This window comes from Hermetia illucens, chromosome 2 (assembly GCF_905115235.1).
Source record: "Hermetia illucens chromosome 2, iHerIll2.2.curated.20191125, whole genome shotgun sequence".
Classification (NCBI taxonomy): Eukaryota; Metazoa; Arthropoda; class Insecta; order Diptera; family Stratiomyidae; genus Hermetia; species Hermetia illucens.
The window spans coordinates 69,022,908-69,046,357 of NC_051850.1; the positions used below are offsets into that span (position 1 = coordinate 69,022,908).

Sequence of the window (23,450 nt, forward strand, 5' to 3'; positions counted from 1 at the left end):
AAAGCGCCTTTCCCCCAAAGTCGGGAACCGCCAAGTGCGCTCAAACAGGTCCATGTCAACCGATGTGAAGGGGCGCACAAATGGATTCCAGCTAAGGCGACGTCCAACATCCGAAAGTTTTTCATTGAAGTGGAGGAGTACACTATAGGATATGTACGGTACTCATGAACCCCACGCGCCTTCCTGCATCCACATTTGGGAGCTGGATGAACGATGGGAGTTCACAAGCCCGACTGCAGGCAATCTGCAAGGATGCTGTAGCTTCCCCCGAAATCAGTCTATCCGGAATCGTTAAGCACGGAATGTGTTCCGCGTCGTGTTGGCGTTTTTTGGGGAAAATTATAAAGTAGGCGCTGTCCCTTCCTTTAAATTTATGGGCAAAAATAATGAGGGATGTTAATGGGCAAACTGCAGATTTATTTTTTGTGTAACCATTAGTGATGCAAGCCAGACGAACGATGCAGAGCAGCCTGCTTCCGAATTTGTAAATCCAATATGTGAACTTCCAGGAAGATAAGGACGTCAACGTTGATCTAAATGTGTAGTGGACTTTATTACGCGTTTACAACGCCGTTTGTGATTTCAACAAAACTGTTCCGCTTTGCTCTGGAGGAAGAGCCAAATCCCCATGTGAATATTTCTCAAAGTTTAAGTATATGACTAGGAAGTGTCAGGGTGATGTAGGGCTAAATTTATCGATTTTTGCGTCTGTCTCCCAGAGTGCTGCTTCGCTGCAAATGATTTGTGAGCTCGAATTCCATCAAGTAAGCGAACGGGACTCGTGGACTGTGATCTGAAGTAGGCTTAGTGGTTCCGCGTTCCTTTGCATGTTGTGCGGATGTGAAAGGAACTTTCATGTCGTGTTCTCCCTGCACCGATTGCAGAGACGCGAGTTCGGGTCCAATCGATTGGACATGACATCCTTGGGAGAATTCCTGTGAATTCTAATAAAGACAGACTGAAAAAGCATCTACGTTCTATACATCAGATGCTTGGAAAACTAACTCAAAGGACTCAGAGGGTTCTACTCCCGGCAACAAAACAGTACAAGATCGTTTACGGTATTTTTGGAGTGCAAATGTGTTCAAGATAACAAACGTGTTTCATACCCAGTGGTCTTCCATGCTCTCACATGATTTTTAAAGTCCTTTTACCATCATCCTAGTGAACGGGAAAATATATTTCGTATCTGTGTTGGCACCTTCTCGGCAATTTTCGCGTTCGGAATATCATTCCGATTACCTCGTCTAATCGGCAAGTGTTGGGGCAGGGGTAGCACGTGTGTGTATCAGTAACGATAACTGTGAGGCGTATTGATTTTGGACGCTGGGAGTCGTTATTCGCAAAGGCTCAATATTTATGTCCTAAGGAATTCAGGAAAATACAGTCACTTGAGGAAAAGGTAATTGAAATTTGTACTACTTTCGCTATTTTGACGGGCGTTGATTAGTTTTTCATCCACTTTGATTTTCAATGACTGAATGGGAGAATTACATTTGTTCCTCATCTTGCTTTACCAGTTACCGAGCGCCGTGGATAGCATGTTGTTGATATACATTTCAGGAAATTTGAAGTAATTTTATACGAAGTTTAAATGAGCCACGAGCTCATATAGTACAGTTCTGTAGTTGACGTTGCTGTGATTTGGTGACTCCACTAGTGAATTTGCATAAGCTACTAGACGTTAATCCTCAAACGAAGTTGGCCATCTTCTCCATGTTGGCTTGAATGGTGGCCGTGATAAGGTATCGTTGAGAAAAATTCAAAGCTGCTTTGTAGTCATGACTTCCTTCGGTTTTAAGTATACATAAACCTCTCGCTTGCTCGCATAATAATGTATTACTACGGACGTACGAAATAGGCAAATAAAGATTAGTTTTTACGTTTGACTAATTAATACCTAAAGATCGTGTGTCAAACTAAGTTAATGGTTTATTCCGTAGAGGATCGAATGCAACAATTGCAAGTATGTAATTGTGAACAGCTAATTGTTGGTGCTTTGACAATAAACAAACTGAAATAAACTTCATGGAAACCCAGTGAAATATCTTTTTACTTTTATTTCATGAAATTTGATCCCTCCAGGAGTTCCTGAAATGCTTGCACCTCTATACTGGTTAGCACCAATGTGCTTCTAGAGCAACAGACTCGTCGCATGGCATATCATAAATTGAAATTTTCGCCCTTTGGAAAAACCGTCCGTATACGCGTATTACAGTAACTTGTATTATAATTTCATTCAATAAAGGTAAAACTTCACCCAATACTATTTGATTGAGAAGTATTCCTTCTACGCTACATGACAGAAAACCCTTCGTTAATATCTCTCAGGGGACTAATTTAGACAAAGGCAACATAGATGAAATAGAGGACTTTAAAAAATGGAGGTGAGTTCTGCAGCAAATAATACAAAAAAAAATAGGCAGATGAAGGAATAAAAGAAGAATGGCGCCCGAATTTCATTTAATATCTGCTTTTACGACGAGACAAGCGCAATGTTGACCACATTGCCTCCAATAGGGCACTGTAATCCGGTAGTGTACCGTTACGGTCTTAGATGAAGTGCTCTAACATACTTCAAGGCCCTGGTCCAATTGGGGTGTTGTGCCAACGATTATTATTTACAGCGAGAATTGAGCATTATCAACCAAACAGACTCAAGTTTAAAACTAAAGGTTTTGTGCAAAACAACAAATGAAAGGTCTCGGTTAGTAGTTTCCTTTTGTTACTTTGAGTACCCGTTCTTAGAAACCCTTCATCCCAAAAATCTGAAAAAAATTATGTTGGTGCGTGCAGGTCATATTCTTCGCTGAAATATCTGTTCAACTAAAGTTAATAATAGGGTGTTATTGTGTAGGTCCATAAAATTTTGCATTAATAATCTAGCTTTTAACTTGCATTGTCATACTAAGACTTCCAAGGCGGTCGTTTACTTCTACCTTGCCCTTAAATATTTAAGGAAGCCCCTCTGCCATTTATCCACTTCTCCTAACCTGCTCACTAGAGAATCCCAATTTTCATATGGGTTGTTGATTTGTTGTGCTCGGATAGCTGCGTGGTTAGAGCACAAGGCTGTACGCAAGGTCACCGTTCGAATCTCACTGGTGACAGTAAGATTTGTATCGTATTTGGACGTCGGATACCAGTCGACCCAGATGTGAATTAGTACCTAAGTCAAATCAGGGTAATAATCTCGAGCGAGCGCAATGCTGACAACATTGCCTCCTCCAGTGTACTGTAATGTACCGTTACGGTTTTGAATGAAGTGCTTTAACACACTTCAAGGCCCTGATCCAACAAGGATTGTTGACTTTGTTGTGTTGTATGCAATTTCATATATCTAGCTGCAATTTTTTAATAACGAATCTACTCCCAGCGCGAGCAATTTGAGCAATTTTAATCTTATCCACGTGAGAGCGTACGGTTTAGTTAGTTTAACAGAAAAATCGGAAATTGTTGCGTCAAAGGATAATTGTTCAATTTAACTTACGTTTGGGCAGTAATTGTAACACTCCATATAGCAAATCCTGCGAGGTTCAACCTCCCAAAAATAAACAAATAGGAAAGTTCAATATGTTGTTAACCGCATCGATTGCTTCAAATACATTTTACAAGTGAAAAGTTAAATTAATGGAAATCTTGGCCATATTGGTACACAATTTGTTTACATGTGCCGTCGTAAAAGCTAGAAAGACAATGTAATGGGAAAGGGCAGTTAATGCGCAAGGACAATATTTACACACTTTGAGGGAAATAATGGCGGAATACAGATGCACACGAAACTTCACTCGCATCTTTACCTGGGCGTCAATAAAACGTACATTTCTGGGAGATTTGCAGTCCACAACAAAAATGGATTTGTACTAAACGGGATTTGAACCTTGAGCCGGTTGGATATTCTGCGGTATCTCTTTTCTTCTGGCTTGATTTGAATTTGAATAATCATCATCAACGCATCAACCGGTATTCGGTCTAGGCCTGTCTTTATAAGGAACTCCAGACATCCCGGCTAGCTGTCTGGCGTCTTGACCAACGCCATCGCTCCAACTCAGGCAGGGTCTGCCTCGGCTTCTTTTTCTAATATAGATATTGCCCTTACAGAATTTCCGGGCTGGATCATCCTCATCCATACGGATTAAGTGATCCGCCCACCGTAACCTATTGAGCCGGGTTTTATCCACAACCGGACGGTCATGGTATCGCTCATAGATTTCGCCGTTATGTAGGCTACGGAATCGTCCATTCTCATGTAGGGGGCCAAAAATTCTTCGGACGATTCTTCTCTCGAACGCGGCCAAGTGTTCGCAATTCTTCTTCCTAAGAAACCAAACCTCCGAGGAACACATGAGGACTGGCAAGATCATTGTCTTGTACAGTGAGTGTTTGGACCCTATGGTGAAACGTTTCGCGCGGAACAGTTTTTGTAAGCTGAAATAGGCTCTGTTGGCTGACAACACCCGTGCGCGGATTTCATCATCGTAGCTGTTATCGGTTGTGATTTTCGACCCTAGGTAGGAGAAATTATCAATGGTCTCAAAGTTGTAGTCTCCTATCTTTATTCTTCCCGTTTGACCAGCGCGATTTGATGCTGTTGGTTGGTTCTCGGTGCTGACGTTGCCACCAGGTCACGTGACTTTGATAGTCAATCACGACATTATGTAATGACAATCGTAAGCGTCCTTGTACTATATAACGCGAAGAAAGTTGGGAGTAGATTCATTATTAAAAAATTGCAGCTAGATATAAGAAATTGCATACAGCACAACAAAGTCAACAATCCTTGTTGGATCAGGGCCTTGAAGTGTGTTAGAGCACTTCATTCAAGACCGTAACCGTACATTACAGTACACTGTAAGAGGCAATGTGGTCAGCATTGCGCTCGCTCGAGATTATTACCCTGATTTGACTCAGGTACTAATTTACATCTGGGTCGACTGGTATCCGACGTCAAAATACGATACAAATCTTACTGTCACCAGTGAGATTCGAACGGTGACCTTGCGTACAGCCTTGTGCTCTAACCACGCAGCTATCCGAGCACAACAAATCAACAACCCATGTGAAAATTGGGAATCTCTAGTGAGCAGGTTAGGAGAAGTGGATAAATGGCAGAGGGCTTCGTTAAATATCTAAAGGCAAGGTAGAAGTAAACGACCGCCTTGGAAGCCTTAGTATGACAATGCAAGTTAAAAGCTACTTCGTTTCCGACATTGGCGGAGGCAGTTATTCGGCTGAGAAGATTATTAATGCAAAATTTTATGGACCTAGGATGAACTTATGCCGGATTGCAGTAAATTTTCAAAACACAATAACATACTATTATTAACTTTAGATGAACAGATATTTTAGCGAAGAATATGACCTACACGCACCAACATAATTTTTTTCAGATTTTTGGGATGGAAGGCTTTTAAGAACGGGTATTTAAAGTAATAAAAAGAAAGTACTAACCGAGACCTTTCATTTGATACCCCACATGGCTACATATCAAACGTGGAATTGCGTTTCAACTCGGGTGGCATACTCCTAAGTAGGTAGGTAGAGGTTTAGGTAGGTCCGCCAGAATGAATGCTGAACCATGCACTCGGTATATGCTGGTACCGTTATTGATTTTCACAGCGGGGATTTGATTGCGGTACATGACACATACTCATGTAAAACTACTAAGGACGTAATTGTAAGCGCCACTGAAACAACAAAACGAATGAAATCAGGGAAAGTAACAGGCAATGATACAAGACACAATGCGGCTCAGTGAGTTCTTCATTCGAATTATCGACGAAGGTAGAACACTATCTGATTCGCGAGAAAGTACTACCATTCCAATATGAAACAAGTCGGGAAACTGGAATCTGAACGCTTCAGGTATGAAAGATTTTGTGCATTTCTTTTATAAAAACATTTGAGTGGAGATTTGTCCCATTAGTACCTAGCACGTAATATACATGAATATATTAGTTGAAAGGGTCAAAGGGTAGTATAGGTCCCAGGGCGAAACGTGGATTGGTACCCACGATGGAGCATAAAACCTGGGTAATGCCTGCTGAACCAACACCAACAGCTCTACTACCAAACCCTATCTCCACCTCCACGTGGTGACCGCTGGGAGCTCTTTCTTAACGAAAAGCTGCAGACGGAGAAGGATGAAGGCGAGTCTCCCGCGCCTAAAAACGTGACAAATTGTACCAACTGGTCCTCCAGGTTGGGGGTTGGGTAGGGCTGACAACCCTACTCGGAAAACAACTTGTTACGAAGCCACAACAGGAGCCTCGGACAGGACACACCAAGTGGTTCATCAACTTGTGCTCAAGGTATGGGACAGCAAATCAATGCCTGACGATTGGCAACGAGGCATTATTTGTCTCATACATAAAAAGGGAGATATCACACAGTGCAGCAATTATAGAGGTATCACGTTGCTGAGTACCATCTATAAGATATTCTCCACTATCTTGCTAGGCCGGATAGCCCCATACGCCCAGAACATCATTGGCCCATACCAAAGAGGCTTCACTCCAGGCAAATCAGCGACAGATCAGATTTTCTCTTTGCGGCAAGCGATGGAAAAACTGTTGGAATATGGACAACAGTTGCACCATCTGTTCATCGACTTTAAAGCCGCCTATGATAGCATAGCCAGGGTAAAACTATACACGGCCATGAGAGAATTCGGTATCCCGACGAAATTAATAAGACTGACTAGGCTGACCCTGACCAATGTGCAAGGCCAGATAAAAGCAGCAGGATCACTCTCAAGACCATTCGACATCAACAACGGTCTACGACAAGGGGATGCCCTATCATGCGTCCTCTTTAACCTGGCCCTCGAGAAAGTGATCCGTGATGCTGAGGTAAATGCAAGAGGTACGATCCTCTTCAAGTCCACCCAACTACTGGCCTATGCTGACGATATCGACATCATGGGAAGAACCACCCGAGATGTACAAACTGCCTTCATCCAGATCGAGCAGGCGGCCATTGGGGCGAGATCTTGGGCTGCACATCAATGAAGGCAAGACAAAATATATGGTGGCAACGTCAGCACCGAAGACGAATCAACCAACAACATCAAACCGCACTGGTCAAACACAAACACGAAGAAGAATAAGGATAGGAGAATACAACTTTGAGACCGTTGACAATTTCTCCTATCTACGGTCGAAAATCACAACCGATAACAACTACGATGATGAAATCCGCGTACGGTTGTTGTCAGCCAACAGAGCCTATTTCAGCTTACAAAGACTGTTCCGCTCGAAACGTCTCACCATAGGGTCAAAGCTCTTACTGTACAAGACTATGATCTTGCCAGTCCTCATGTATTCCTCGGGAACTTGGGTTCTTAGCAAGAAAAATTGCGAACTCTTGGCCGCGTTCGAGAGAAGAATCCTCCGAAGAATTTTTGGCCCCCTACATGAGGATGGACGATTCCGTAGCCTACATAACGGCGAAATCTATGAGCGATACCATGACCGTCCGGTTGTGGATAAAATCCGGCTCAATAGGTTACGGTGAGCGGGTCACTTAATCCGTATGGATGAGGATGATCCCACCCGGAAAGTCTATAAGGGCAATATCTATGGTAGAAAACGAAGCCGAGGCAGACCCTGCCTAAGATGGAGCGATGGCGTGGGTCAGGACGCCAGACAGCTTTTAGGGATATCGAATTGGTGGACCTCGGCGCAAAACCGGGATGTCTGGAGTTCCTTATTAAGGCAGGCCTAGACCGGATACCGGTTGTTGCGCCGTTGATGATGATGATGATGATATTAGTTGGAAATATCCAATTTGGGGTGATACTGACATTCAACTTTGTTAGTACTTTGTTGAATCATGCTCTATGTGATAGCCTACATTGCGGCAATTTCATGATTCTAGGATAAACCGAAGAGTTGTTTTGTAGTCAGTTACTAAAAATCATAGTAATATACTAATATTAGTTGAAAAAAGAACTAGGTGTTTTTCCTTATCTTCTTAATTACATATTATAAGGAAATTAAATATTTATTCTATTTATTATTCTTTTACAGGACCTAGACATAAGTTTTTCTTAAATTAGAGTAATTGTAATATCATACTATATAGTATAGATTTAGACTAGTATAAATATAAACTTAATGGCTACAGATGAGCAAATTTGTTAGCACTGATGAAGGGAACAAGTGGTTCCCGAAATATCGGTATTTGCAAGAATAAACATTCATACTAACGAAAAAGAAACAACAAGTTTTTATTATTTCAAATAGTGTGATCTATTACTAACGCAGTTATAATAGGTCAAAGTTGTCGCTTCTTGGCAAATTCAGAATTTTGGATGTCAATATCACTTGAAAATGTGAAAGTAATATATGGATATTGTGTAAACACAAAACTTATTAAAATCGGTCCAATGTCTGTCTGTTCGTCTGTGTGTCTGTCACCCCCAATTTACTCAGAAACGACTGAACCCATTGTTACGATATCTGAGGAGAACATGTGTTCTGTGTCTCCCTTTATTTATAGCGAGTGGCTTCATTTTGTTTTGAATTTTAAGGGTGCTCCCCATACATGCGAAAGGAAGGTGTAAACTTTCTTTTCCCATGCTGGGTATTAAATGAAAGGGCTCAATTAGTACTTTTCGAAATTGCTATTGGGTGAAACATAGGGGAGATAGAGCACAAAATGTGTGCCCCAAAAAGTGAAACAGATGTCGTTCTCAGAACCTAACCAACCGAAAAATCTGAAAAAATCACAGTGATGCTACTATATCAAATCTAGGCCTCAAAATACATCCCATTCCGTTATATCCACAACTAAAGTTAATAATAGCATATTACCTTCTTTTGAAAATCTACTGGAAAGCCTTAAGTTCATATTGGAGATAATCTTGAAAAGTTTGAAGGCAATCCGACTATTATTAACAGAATTATATATATTATATATTCAACATTTCAGGTAAATTTATGGCTCCCAAGACTTCATCATCATATAAAGTGAACTTATATGAACGGCTGGGTTGATGTGAACGTTTAACTTTTCCTTTTTTGACTTTTTTTAGTTATTCGCATATCAGTGTCAATTATTCCAGTAGACATGTGTATGTATATGCTAATAAAGCTTGCGGATAGTAACCAATATAATAGACATATGTGTTCCAGTTACCAGTGGATTTTAATTTGCGTACCTAACATATACTTGTATGCTTTTGTGCATGGAGTAAAGCGGAAATGCGTGAAAATGCGTTACATCGATTTAGGTACGCATCGTCATGCGATAATAGAGAATGTTTGTTTATTAAGGGTGAACACAGTATTTATATCGTTGATGTGTATCTTGGGGTTTGGAAAAATATGACGGAATATTTTGTATTCTTAGCTATGCACGAATGGAAAATCTCTCTCTCACATAAGATGAACACAAAACTTTTATACCCGAAGCGCCCGGCTTCCGGTATCCCGACTTGTATCCTTTTCCTGGCCTCTATTATTTTTTTTATGAGTTTAGCTCCATGTTCGCTAGAGATGCTCTCTCCATTTCCAGCAACAGATTCCTTCATTCGTATACCTGAAAAGCGTTCTTCCTGTTGTAACTTGCTTGTTACTACTTCTGCCGGATATCCACTTCTATTTCCCCTAAGCTTCGCGGTGCCAATTTTGATCCAACAGTTATTCCGTAAGTGTGGTGAAAGTAAAAAGCTGTCCAGGTACAAAGTGTGTGTTTGCCATCGAATCCTTTCAAAAATTTAGCAAGAATTTTGGAGGCATGTCCTCGTCTACTTAGATCAACATCGACTGGTAACTCATCAGCTTCTGTAGCATTATTAGTGAGACCCGCCCATAAATATTTATTCATATGTGTATGTATATCTAATAGGACATTTTGTTTTTGTTTCATTTTGCAAGGCTTTCTAAAATATTTTATATATTCTAAAATACTCCTATACTAAAACAAAAATATACAAATTAGAAATGAAAAGAGTTTCTTTACGGGCATTTGTTTTTATGAGAAAAACTACTCTTAACCCTTAGCTGGAGTCGTGGGGTCCATTTTGAACGCTTTTTTGCTCAAATATTTATATTTTTAGGTAATAGGCAGTTTGTTTAGGGTGAGAATAATATCTATTTCTGTATGATGTACGCATATTTTGCAGTTTGGAAAAATATGAATGAATATGTTGGTTTTTGAAGTTATATACAGATGGAAAAAGTGCGTAGAAGTTTCCCACATAAGATAAATACAAACCCTTTATACCTGAAGCGCCCAGCTTCCGGTATTCCGATTTATTTGTATCTGTTGTAGATTGTCTTCTTCACATTCGTTAATAATACTGGGCTTTTTGTGTGAAGCGTATGAGGTGGACTGCTATCAATATAGTGCTTTATAGATCAAATTATTTGTGTAAATGGCTTTTTAAAAATTAGAGGGAAATTGAATTTTTAACTATGGACCCAGTGAACTGTCAGATACTTATCATTCCTCACATAGGGAAACACAAAACCTTTTATACTTGAAGCGTTTAGCTTCCGGTTTCCCGACTTGTTTTTCATTAATTTGAAACAAAAAAGTGACGGAATTTAAATGCCCACGCAGTACATGTATTTCTGGAAGATAAGTTTGACTTCGAGAGTAATAAAGGCGATTGTGACGATGAACTGATTAGTGATAGAGAAGAAGTTGCGAATTTTAGTTGCTCGGAAGACGATGTAATTATCCATGTGAATACCTTTCACAGTAAATTATACTGTAGCCCAGGGGAAAAGGGAAATAACACGTCCAGTAGGTTTAACGTATTTTTGAGGCAAGAATCGATGCAAAACCAGGCCCACATGGTTCATAAGTACATTTGAATCATGCATGGTTGAAGAATTGTTTCTCTGTCAGTGGAAGAGGCACCTGACGCACCCTCTTCATATCATCTTATTTGTCTGTTAGACACTATGAGGAAAATGTTGGAGAGGGTAATGTAAAATAGGCTGCTTCCGTTCGTCGAGCTAATGGATGGTCCATCGGAGCGGCAGTATGGGTTTCGTAGAGTGCGGTCAATGGCTGATGCCATTGTAACGGTCGTGGACCTGGCCCGGTAGGCATCGGCCGCTGGTAACTACTGCGCGGTGGTAACGCTGGATGTTATGAATGCCTTTAACTCAGCCAACTGGGGTTGGATTAAGGGCACCCTGGCTAAACTGAGTGTCCCTGATTACTTAGCTCGGATAATCGAGAGTTACCTTTCGGAGAGACTTCTTTGGTACGAGGCGGACGACGGACCGAAGGGATATATTGTGATAGCGGGTGCTTCCCAAGGCTCCGTACTAGGGTCCCTGCTGTGGAACATAATGTATGACGGAGTGCTCGGCCTTCGCGTGCCAAGCGTGGCAACATTGATTGGTTTTGCAGACGCCCTGGCAGTGGTAGTAGTTGCGCAAGACCACCAGGACGTGGAACTGTATGCAAGTGAAACTGTTCATGCTATCAAAGCATGGCTCCAAATGGTGGAAATGGATCTGGAGGAAGATAAGACGGAAGCGGTCTTTATTATCAATTGCACGAAAAACAACACTGTCAAAACTGCGTTGGTAATCACGAGGTCGTTTCAAAATCGATCATTACATGCCAAGCTGAGCTTCAAGGGGCACCTGGACTATTCTCGCGAAAAGGCAGCAAAGGCTAGTTCATCTCTAGCAAGGATGATGCCAAATATTGGAGGCCCAAAATCTAGTCGCCGGCTGCTTATCGCAGGGGTGGTTAGATCCATCCTACTATACGCGGCTCCTGTCTGGGCGCGTAGCAGAGAAGGGTAAGTTCGGCATACCGGCCAATCGTGGTGAGGGTGTGCAATGCATATAGAACGGTATCAGGTGAGGCAGTGTGTGTCATCGTGGGAATGATTCCCTTGGATCTTCTGGCGAATGAGGCACACTGTCTCTACCGGAGAAGGAGGCTGAATCCGTACGAAGTGACTGCGGGCTTCCTAAAAGCCACTAAGAAGAAGCTGTACACGAGATGGCAGCAACGGTGGAATAATTCCGAAAAGGGTCGCTAGACCCATACACTGATCCCGTGTATTGAGAGATGAGTCGAGCGCAAGCATGGAGAATTGAATTACCACCTAACGCAGTTCCTTACGAGACAGGGTGGATACAGGAAGTACTTGCATCGCTTCGGATTGAATGAGTCTCCAGACTGTCCCTAATGTAAAGCTACACCCAACGACCCGGAGCATGTTATGTTCCACTGTCCGAGAATCGCGAATGAAAGAAGGAGGTTAAACGATGCCTTCAACGCAGTTACCGTACGCCATAATATCTTGGAGGAGGTGCTGAGGTCCGAAGCAGACTGGAGTGCGATATGCGGAACAGTAACTGCGATATAGGAGAAGCTGAAGGAACTGGAACGAGCTCGGAAAGCGCGACGGACGCGTGACATAGTAGCGCAGGCATAAACCAGAGCCCTCCTCGCGAAGTAACACTTCACGGTGGTCGCGCGAGGATATGGGTGGATAACTGGGGGTGGTTTTAGTGGGTGAGAATCCCACACACTGCTGCAACCTGGCGCAGCAGCGTCTTCTTAGGATTTCACCTCCACTCATAAAAAAAACATACATACATGTCTATCTAGAGTAATTTATACTGATATACAAGTAATTAACAAAATATATAAAAGGAAAACTAAAATATGCCCATGGACTCCGCAGTTCATATATGTAAGGTCACTTTATATGATGATCACGTCATACACGTTTAGTAGTGCTTCCTGTTCACTCCTTGGTGGAGTATAGGGCATCCACATAGTCAGATTGTGCTTCAGTGTCACTATCATCACACTTAACGCTGTGCAAGTGATAAGCTCCCAGCAGAACACGTTTTAGTGTGCAATAAATTGACTTGAAATGCAAAACTTTAACCTTCTATAACTTTCTTAATAATAGTTAGAGTGCCTTCAAGCTTTTGTACTACATTATTGTCTACACTGCTACCAAATTTCGTACTTCTACAATGAATTCTTCGGGTAAATTTCTAAAATATGGTAACATACCATTATTAAATTTATTTTCACATATATGGCAGCGGGATGTATTTTGAGGCCTAGATTTCATATAGGCGCATCACTGTTATTTTTTCAGATTTTTCAGTTGGATCGGTTCCGAGAACGAGACCTTTTACATTTTTTGGAGCACACATTTTAGGCTCTCAGTAAAACATGGTAATATGCCATTATTAACTTTATTTGTGCGGATATCGGAACGGGATGTACTTTAGAGCTTAGATTTCATGCAGATGCATCATTGCTTTTTTTTTTAGATTTTCCGGTACTAGGCACAAAGTCGAGGGGCTCTACGAGTTGCATTCGCCTATCGCATCGACAGACATAACCTACAAAAAAGCGAAAAGAATAGCAAGAGTGCAAATTCGCCCAGAAGCGATTATCGTCTGCATCAAGGAAAATCTGTGGTACACGGAAATACTCAAGAACGTCAAAGTTGATCCTGACCTAAAATATGATATTCTGAGCCAAAATGACAACAGAATCCGAAGTACCTAAGAAGGGGATCTCATGTTGAGCTGAAAATATGCAGCGTGGGCAACACCTATGGCTTTCGTACTCAAGTAAAAACTTGCAGGGGAAAAATGAGATCTACATACAGTGTAAGGATACTGAAGAAAAAACATAGAAAAGAGATGTCTGCACTGCCTTAAAAACAATTCAAGTTGGATTAACCCGGGGTTCAAAACTCAGGAAGTTTACGCTCAATAATCAATATTATCAGTATGTATTTCGAACTTCAACTAGCTTTATTATTCAACATCTTCCAAGCTCCAGGTAGAGTTGTGGTGAAATTTATTCTATTTATGGCTACATGTATATACATATGTATGTTTTCCCATTTTTTTCACATAGACTGTTATGTATTGCTATCTGTGCACTGAATTAGATTGTTTTCGATCATCCTTTGAGGTAATAACGAGCCACTACTCATACTCATGAATGCATATATTAACTTGAGATATGTACATTCTTTTTATGAGAAGATATACACCTACACTGACATGTACATAACACTTTAATTCATCAAGAATCAAACACGTGTCATAGATGAAGTTAACGAATTTTCTTTGAAGTATACTCATCCAAATATAATACCTGCCTATGTACCTTTTGGAAGAGCATGTGTGGGGGGATTAAAAGCAATATCAATTACATATTTTTTCAACTAATTCGTTAATTGTTAGATAGTTAGTTGTTAATTGTTAGTTAATTGTTAGATAAATCATAAGTCGCCAGGAGCCGATGGAATTACAGCCGAATTGGTTAAATATGGAGGCGACCAGTTACACCAAGTGGTTCATCAACTTGTGCTCAAGGTATGGGACAGCGAATCAATGCCTGACGATTGGCAGCGAGGCATAATCTGTCTCATACATAAAAAGGGAGATATCACACAGTGCAGCAATTATAGAGGTATCACGTTGCTGAGTACCATCTATAACATATTCTCCACTATCTTGCTAGGCCGGATAGCCCCATACGCCCAGAACATCATTGGCCCATACCAAAGAGGCTTCACTCCAGGCAAATCAGCAACAGATCAGATTTTCTCTCTGCGGCAGGCGATGGAAAAACTGTTGGAATATGGACAACAGTTGCACCATCTGTTCATCGACTTTAAAGCCGCCTATGATAGCATAGCCAGGGTAAAACTGTACACGGCCATGAGAGAATTCGGTATCCCGACAAAATTAATAAGACTGACTAGGCTGACCCTGACCAATGTGCGAGGCCAGATAAAAGCAGCAGGATCACTCTCAAGACCATTCGACATCAACAACGGTCTACGACAAGGGGATGCGCTATCATGCGTCCTCTTTAACCTGGCCCTCGAGAAGGTGATCCGTGATGCTGAGGTGAATGCAAGAGGTACGATCCTCTTCAAGTCCACCCAACTACTGGCCTATGCTGACGATATCGACATCATGGGAAGAACCACCCGAGACGTTCAAACTGCCTTCATCCAGATCGAGCAGGCGGCCATTGGGGCGAGATCTTGGGCTGCACATTAATGAAGGCAAGACAAAATACATGGTGGCAACGTCAGCACCGAAGACGAATCAACCAACAACATCAAACCGCACTGGTCAAACACAAGCACGAACAAGAATAAAGATAGGGGAATACAACTTTGAGACCGTTGACAATTTCTCCTATCTACGGTCGAAAATCACAACCGATAACAACTACGATGATGAAATCCGCGCACGGTTGTTGTCAGCCAACAGAGCCTACTTCAGCTTACAAAGACTGTTCCGCTCGAAACGTCTCACCATAGGGTCAAAGCTCTTACAGTACAAGACTATGATCTTGCCAGTCCTCATATATTCGTCGGAAACTTGGGTTCTTAGCAAGAAAAATTGCGAACTCTTGGCCGCGTTCGAGAGAAGAATCCTCCGAAGAATTTTTGGCCCCCTACATGAGGATGGACGATTCCGTAGCCTACACAATGACGAAATCTATGAGCGATACCATGACCGTCCGGTTGTGGATAAAATCCGGCTCAATAGGTTACGGTGGGCGGGTCACTTAATCCGTATGGATGAAGATGATCCCACCCGGAAAGCCTATAAGGGCAATATCTATGGTAGGAAAAGAAGACGAGGCAGACTCTGCCTAAGATGGAGCGATGGCGTGGGCCAGGACGCCAGACAGCTTTTAGGGATATCGAATTGGTGGACCTCGGCGCAAAACCGGGATGTCTGGAGTTCCTTATTAAGGCAGGCCTAGACCGGATACCGGCTGTTGCGCCGTTGATGATGATGATGATTATTCTTACAGCTGAGCGGGATCCACTAGGTTTCACCTTTTTATTTATTTTTCAACAGATTTTATGTACAGGGTGCGGCAGCATAACTTCCTTTTTTCAAAACTCAATAAAAACTATTGTATGCATCGGAAAATATTTATTTATTTTTTATAATGTAGGTACATGTCAAAAGTTTTTATTTACATTGTTTTAAAGATCAAATCTGTTAGGTGACGTCCCCCATTCTCCATACATTGCATAAACCGATTTCTGGCGTTTGTCATGACTCTTGTTAGCTTAGCAGGTGTTATGTTGGCAATTTCTTCTTGGATGTTGGTCTTCAAATCTTGTAGGCTTCTTGGACGGTTCACATAAACACGGGATTTCAAAAAACACCATAGAAAAAAATCACAAGAGGACAGATCGGGAGAGCGTGCCGGCCATTCCAAATCGCCTCTAATTGAGATAAGGCGCTCTGGAAAGTGTTCCCTCAAAACAGCCATCGATGCTCTTGAAGTGTGTGCTGTTGCACCGTCTTGTTGGAACCAAGTGTCCCCAAATCCAAATTTTCTAGCGTGGGAAAAAAAAATTCTGTAGCATGTTTACATACCGGTCCGAATTCACTGCCACTGTAACCTCATTTTCCTCAAAAAGCCAGGGACCAATAATTCCAGCTGAGGAAATTGCACGCCAGACTGTGACTTTGGGTGAATGCAAAGGCTTTTGATGCAATTCTCGAGGGTTGGTGTCAGCCCAGTAGCGCATGTTTTGTTTGTTAACCGACCCACACAAATGAAAATGGGCTTCATCGCTAAAAAAAACAATAGCACCCTCGGGAACGAAATCAAGAAGAAGCTCACACGCGTTCATCCGAGAATTGAAGTCACGTTCTGAAAGTTCCTGCACTATCGGCATCTTATAGGGATGAAAATGAAGATCATCACGAAGAATTCTTCTCACAGAACGATCGGATAGTCCAAGGGCAAATGCGTGTTTGCGCGCAGAACGCCGTGGCGATCGCAACATTGACGCTCTCACTGCTTCTATGTTCTCAGGTGATCTAACGGGCCGAGGGACTCCAATTCTTCCTTTTGTCGCACTTGCAGTTTGTCTGAATGTAGTGACCCATGTAACAATTGATTTGCGGTCTGGGACGGGAGCCAACGGGGCTAAATTAAAACGATTCCGAAATGCACGCTGTGTTGCAATAACCGAACATCCGCTTGAAAAGTAAACCTCAACGGCAAAGGCACGCATGATGGCGACTGAACCGTGTCGGGGCAAAACTTTACAGTATCCCCTCTTGAACGAGACTACTAGCGCTCCGCTATGACATCAACTAACTGAGTGGCGCGCATTTTAAAAAAGGAAGTTATGCTGCCGCACCCAGTATTTAAGTCTGCACCGAAAATTGCGTGCATCCACATTGAGAGAGCTGTCAGATAAGGCTCATTACACGGACTTGTATGAGGCAATATCCGTAGCCTACATAATGATGAAAGCTATGAGCGATACCATGACCGTCTAGTTGTGGATAAAATCCGGCTCAACAGGTTGCAGTGAGCGGGTCACTTGATCCGTATGGATGAGGATAATCCCACCCGGAAAGTCTATAAGCGCAATATCTATGGTAGAAAAAGAAGACGAGGCAGACCCTGCCTGAGATGGAGCGACGGCGTAGGTCAGGACGCAGACAGCTTGTAGGAATATCGAATTGGTGGACCTCGGCGCAAAATCGGGGTGTCTGGAGTTCCGTATTAAGGCAAGCCTAGACCGGATACCGGTTGTTGCGCCATTGATGATGCTGATGACGTATGAGGCAATATACAACAAGTTCGATGCGCGTGTGGCATGCAGAAAAATTCGGCGTTTAAGACTGTTATATTTAAATGTAATTAATTTAATCGACCTGCAGTGTGTTTTACCCTACTCTGGCGTACTGAGTAGACAGTTTCCCTCATCAAAACTGCCATCATCTGGGTCGTTTTCTGAAGTCCAGTAATGAATTTGATGTTCTGCCCTGGGATCATATCTTGAGCCTAAAATTAATAGACAAGGGGTAGCTCCCTCCAAACTACAATTTTTGGTTTTAAATCATCAGTTCAAAGCTACTGAAAGCAATTACGATTATAAGGTTCTTTTATACTTATTCACTAATTACTTAAATTACTTTTAAAAATTCTTAAACTATCAACCTAATTACCTGCAAATTACCGCAGCGAGTCTTATTAATTTCGAGGGGCAGTTACCTGAATCTGTGTTTAATAACCGCGTTGCGTCTTCTCTCAAAATATCTAATCTTTCCCAAGGGTCCCAGGTTGTCAATCTGTTTGCATGACGCAAGAGCTCAAGATTTGTTGAATGGTATGGCCTTTTTCGACTATGTGCGCTGCAACTGATGATATTATGCACGACTTTTGTTTCCGCACACTACTTACCCCTCCCTTGATGTGTCATTAACTCTAGTCGTTATCAGGCGTTTAGTCTGTCTTTGCTCATCTTGGTTGACGAGTTGCGATTGTCAGAGAACCACCGCAGCTAGGGTTGATTGGAGTCCAGAGTCAAGCGTAGTGACAGAAGAGACCTACTTTCACTTGCTCGTTAACGACTGGGTCCCAATTGGAATAATTCCCAATTGTATAAGCGGAGAATCCGAGTCTAAACTCAGGCTTTTTCCACCGATAAGGTCAGGGTTGCCCGCTTATTTGGGCTGGATCGTTACGATCAAAGATAAGTTTGTGTTTTTTTTAAGCATTTGACAACTATAACCTTTGACTTACCAGGTAAAGGAGGTCAACCTCACCAAGGGAAGAATTTTTATTTAGAATGTAACACACATTTGATTCGCTTTCGATTTCGTCAGGCATCTGATTAATTGAATTTGGAAACATTTCTGCCCGATTCAGTTGGGACAGAAATTTTTGGAATATTTTTGAGAGGACCTGGAGTAGACCAACCTGCTGGATATCACGTAACTAACAACTGATGCTGAAATCTGTTTCCTAGAAAATTATAAAATTTCTCAGATATTTGTGAAGATGTCTCAAATCTTCGAGATTTATTTCAACTCTCTATTTTTTTTAACGTTAGCAATATCTAAACCCGCTGGACGCTAATAATTTCTTACCGTGAAGCCGTGCCTTAGCATCGCGAATTAAACTATAGCTATTTCGCGCATTTCCAATAAGAACACGTTTAAGAATTAGAAACGGGCATGGCCTTAACTTTTCATTAGAAGATGCCGTGGAAGGGCAGGACATAAATGTTTCTGACCCTTTATTCGTGATTGACGATAGACAACCCGGACGGTTATTTAGACTTCTCCAAACAGCAAACAGCAGTTATTACACATTGTGTAATTATAGGTACATGGTTTATGATTCTTCTTGGCAGAGGGGACCTATTCCATTCAAAATTATGAAGATGAAGTGGCGTTCCACAGCAGTCTTTCTGTATACTCGACGTATCAATGAACGTCTCTAATCCAAAATATACCGCAGTAGCTTTCGCCCTGTCGTCCTCTATGGCCCTGAGTTTTGGACGATTATAAAAGAGTGTCCGGATAGCTAAGTGGTTAGAGCGCAAGGTTGTCATACGGAAGGTCGCGGTTCAAATCTCACTGGTGGCAATGGGATGCGTATCGTGATTTGACGTCAGATACCAGTCGACTCAGCTGTGAATGAGTACCTGACTCAAATCGGGGTAATAATCTCGGGCGAGCGCAATGCTGACCATATTGCCTCCTACAGTATACTGTAGTGTAGCCTTGCGGTCTTGAATGAATTGCTCTAATAAACTTCAAGGCCCTGATCCAATATGGATTGTTGCGCCAACGATTATTATTGTTATTACAAAAGAAAATGCTCGATCCGGATGAAGGCAGTTTGTACGTCTCGGATGGTTCTTCCCATGATGTCGATATCGTCAGACAATAGTTGGCAGGCGGCGCGAAATCTTGGGCTGCATATCAATGAAGGCAAGACAAAGTATATGGTAGCAACGTCAGCACGAAAACCAACCAACCAACATCAAACCGCACTGGTCAATCAGGAAGAATATTCTTTATTGAGCCAGGCCTAGACCGGATACCGGTTGTTGCGCCGTTAATGATGATGAAAAGAAAATGCGCAGTGTCTCGCGGTAATAGAGACGATGATGTTGCATTGGAATAGTGGCGTAACACGCCATGGTAACATCCAAAATGGGGAGGCGGTTGCAACGATCGTGGAGCAATTGAGAAAAACGCGTATTTGATGGTATGAACACATACTCAGCACTAACGAGAACTCACTTGCTGAGATGGGTCTGAACTTGGAAGTCCATCGAAAACGAGGAAAACACCACTCGAAACAACGGTGACTAAATACTCTGAATGGGGATGAAACCCCCGAGGCTTCATCCAGATCAGACCTTTGACCGAGTAAAATACCGCAACCGATCAAGACGAGCCAAGTCCCCCTTCTGAACGGGACAAAGGCTAACCAAGAAGGATTTTGCGTAAACTTGCGAACCAAAGCTTTTCCTTTTTAATTAGTAGAACAATTTTACCAGGTCAATCAGGTTTCTCTGGACTTAATAATTCTCAATGTTTACTATACGAGAGGGACTATGACGGATAAATGAAAACTACATTCTCAGTAACTATGAGACGATTTCACTCGGCAACAGAGGTATTCCAGGAACAAAGCGACTATGGCACTTCAGCCATCAAGGTTAATGTTTGTATATGCATTTGTCAGACTGTCAGACTACTCACTTTAGCCTTATATTGATATTTAGTATTTTGGGTTGCAGAAAATTTACACGGTAAAAACAACTTTGAACTATTGTAACTTTGGTAGTAGTAGTACGGTAGCGATTGGAGATAAAGTTAAGGGGGGTTCCTCGTCAATTTCTTCCCCCAATAACATACTATTATTAGTTTAATTTGGGCAGATATCGATATGGAGAGTATTTCGAGGCCTGGACATCGTATAGAAGAAGAGAATCCGTTAAGGAAATCATCAATTTCGACCCCGCCCACTCCCCTTCTTTCCAACAAATGTCAAAACTAAGACCGGCATCGTACTAACCAAGACCTTTCATTTGATATCCAAATGATTATATTCGACAAAAAATATTACCCCTTCCCTTTCGCATGTATGAGGACCCCCCTTAATCCCAACGTAGGAGGATATTATTCGCTGTATATCTGGGCGTCACAATTCCCACCTTCTTACCAAAATCCGTATTGCCGTTTCTAAGAAAAGTGCGTGTGACAGACAGTCAGACATTGAACCGATTTTAATAAGGTTTTGTTTTGTTTTAGAAAGAATGGTGATGGAGAAGGCGAGGGATAAAAAATTGATGTTGAGGACCTCCGGCTTCATGTGTGGGTATTTTCCGATGCTGATCTTATTTTTCACATTTGTTGGAAAGGTGGGGTCGAAAGTGGTTATTTGTTCCACGGACCCATTCTCAGAAACTACCCAATCCAAAAATCTGAAGAAGAAGCTGCCACCATGCAATTGACTTCTTAACTTCTCCCTTCTTGGTTCTCAAGAGATGGGCTGATGGGTCACTTTTGTGCGGTATTGGGCCTCGCTGATTTGTTATTAGTGTTTTTAGAGTTTTTTGTAAAATAAAACCTTATTAAAATCGTTTTATTGTCTGTATGTTCGGCTGTTTGTCTGTTCAAGAAAAAACATGAAACTGCCTCCGTACGGTGCCTAGGCCTCAAAATACTCTCCATGTTTTAATGAATTTAAAAATAATAGAAACTTCTTCATCATAGAATCATGAAATATTGCGTTAATATAGGAAGTAATATAAATCATAGACTACCAAGTTTGGTGGGAATCGCAATATCACTAACAAAGTTAAAATAGCTCCAAGTTGTCTCTTTTGTGAAGATTTGCTACAGTCTAAGAGTCAATGTCTGTATCACGCTAAAGTGAATAGTTTGACGCATTAAATATGTAAATATTACCAGTTAGGGGACAAGTATACAGCAAAACATTCTTACATTGGAAATACATAAATCCTTGCCACCATGTGCTTAGGCTCCAAAATACCCTCCATGCTGGTATCGGTTTAAATCAAATTATATTACTATAATTTTTAGTAGTTGACTGCAAAACCCCCCTTCATCTTAGAAGCAGCAATATGGGCTCTGGCATAGAACATGATCCTACCAATTTTGGTGGAAGTCGTAATATTACTGACAAAGTTATAATAGGTCAAAGTTGTCGCTTCTGTGCTAATTTAAGACTTTGAATAACAGTATCACGTGAAAGTGGGTATTCTCACCTATATGCATATGTGGTTATACACGTACTAGGTACTAATGGGACAAATGTCCACACATTTTTTTTTATAAAAGAAATACACAAACCTTTCGAACCTGAAGCCTTCAGCTTCCTGTTTTCCGACTTGTTTGGATCTGTTGTAGAGTTAACTTCCTCACATTTGCTAATAATATTGAATTCCTACCGTGAAGCATATTACGTTGACTGTTATCCAAATTCATAGGCCCCAGCTCGTTTGCTGAAAACAAAACCTTATTAAAATCGGTTTACTGTTTCTTTCTCTGTCACACGCACTTTACTCAGAAAAGGCTATACCGATCGACATGAAAGTTGGCGAGACGGTGGAAACTGTGAACGCCCACGTCTGCAGCAAATTACGTCGTTCTATGTGGAACATAAGGAGCGGTCCCCATATATACAATAGGGGAGTGTAAAACTTTTTTCACGGAATATAGTCATGTGGGATATTAAATGAAAGGTCTCGATTAGTACTAAACCAGGTCTTAGTTTTGAAGTCGATTGAGAAACGGGGGAATGAAAGGGGCATAAAGAGGTCACTTAAATTAAGTGGCCATCTGAGAATCTGAAAAAAAACATGATGATGCCCCTATATGACACCAAGGCTCCGAAATATCCTCCATACCGATGTATGCTAAATTAAAATTAAAAATTGTATATTAAGATATTTTTAAAATTTATATCTATTTAAAATGAAGTTAGACCCGTAAAATTGCATTGTATAAATGAAACCATCAAAACTTCTTATACAAATAAGTGGGAAACCGGAAGCTCGACGCTTCAGTTATGAAAGGTTTTGTTGGTCTTTCATGTAATAATATTCGGGTACACATATTATTACATGAAAGACCAACACAATCTTTCATAACGGAAGCGTCAAGTTTCCGGTTTCCTACTTGTTTGTATAAGAAACTTTGATTGAGCACAGATGATGTTGGTACCGTTTTGGCTCCACTGGGATATTTGATATATAAACTTGTTTTTCCTATTCGCTGGTGGGTAGTGTAGTCTCAGGACTCTCAGGATTTGTTAGCATTGATGAAGGGAACAAGTGATTCGCGAAATATCGGTATTTGCAAGACCAATAAATTAACACTAGCGAATAGGAAAAACAAGTTTTTAATATTTCAAATAATTTAAATTTAATCCACTGGGGTGCTTCCTCATTGTGATGGGAGTTAAGGATGTGATGTTTTTTTGATCCCCTTCCAAAGATCTGAACGATCAATTCGGAAAATTACTTTCAGCAATTGGACAGTTTGATCGCTTCTCCTGAAATGCCCGGATCTCGTCAATCATAAATGGGGTGTGCTCCATTAGAACAATATGGTGATCTAACAAAAATTATTAGAACTTGAATGGGATGTCCTGCC

The 23,450-nt window shown here is 41.4% G+C and overlaps 1 protein-coding gene across 3 annotated transcripts in view; it reads left to right on the plus strand.

Annotated features, from left to right (window-relative positions):
- Positions 1 to 305: 305 nt before the first annotated feature.
- LOC119647432 overlaps positions 306 to 23,450 on the plus strand; it is a 281,759-nt gene continuing 258,614 nt past the window's right edge. For 2 of the 3 annotated variants that reach the window (XM_038048340.1, XM_038048341.1), the window contains exon 1: positions 307 to 1,402. The gene's annotated coding sequence lies outside the window, so the exon portion shown is untranslated. Of the gene's footprint in view, positions 1,403 to 23,450 lie in introns of all 3 variants that reach the window. The other variant, XM_038048343.1, reaches the window with a different exon arrangement.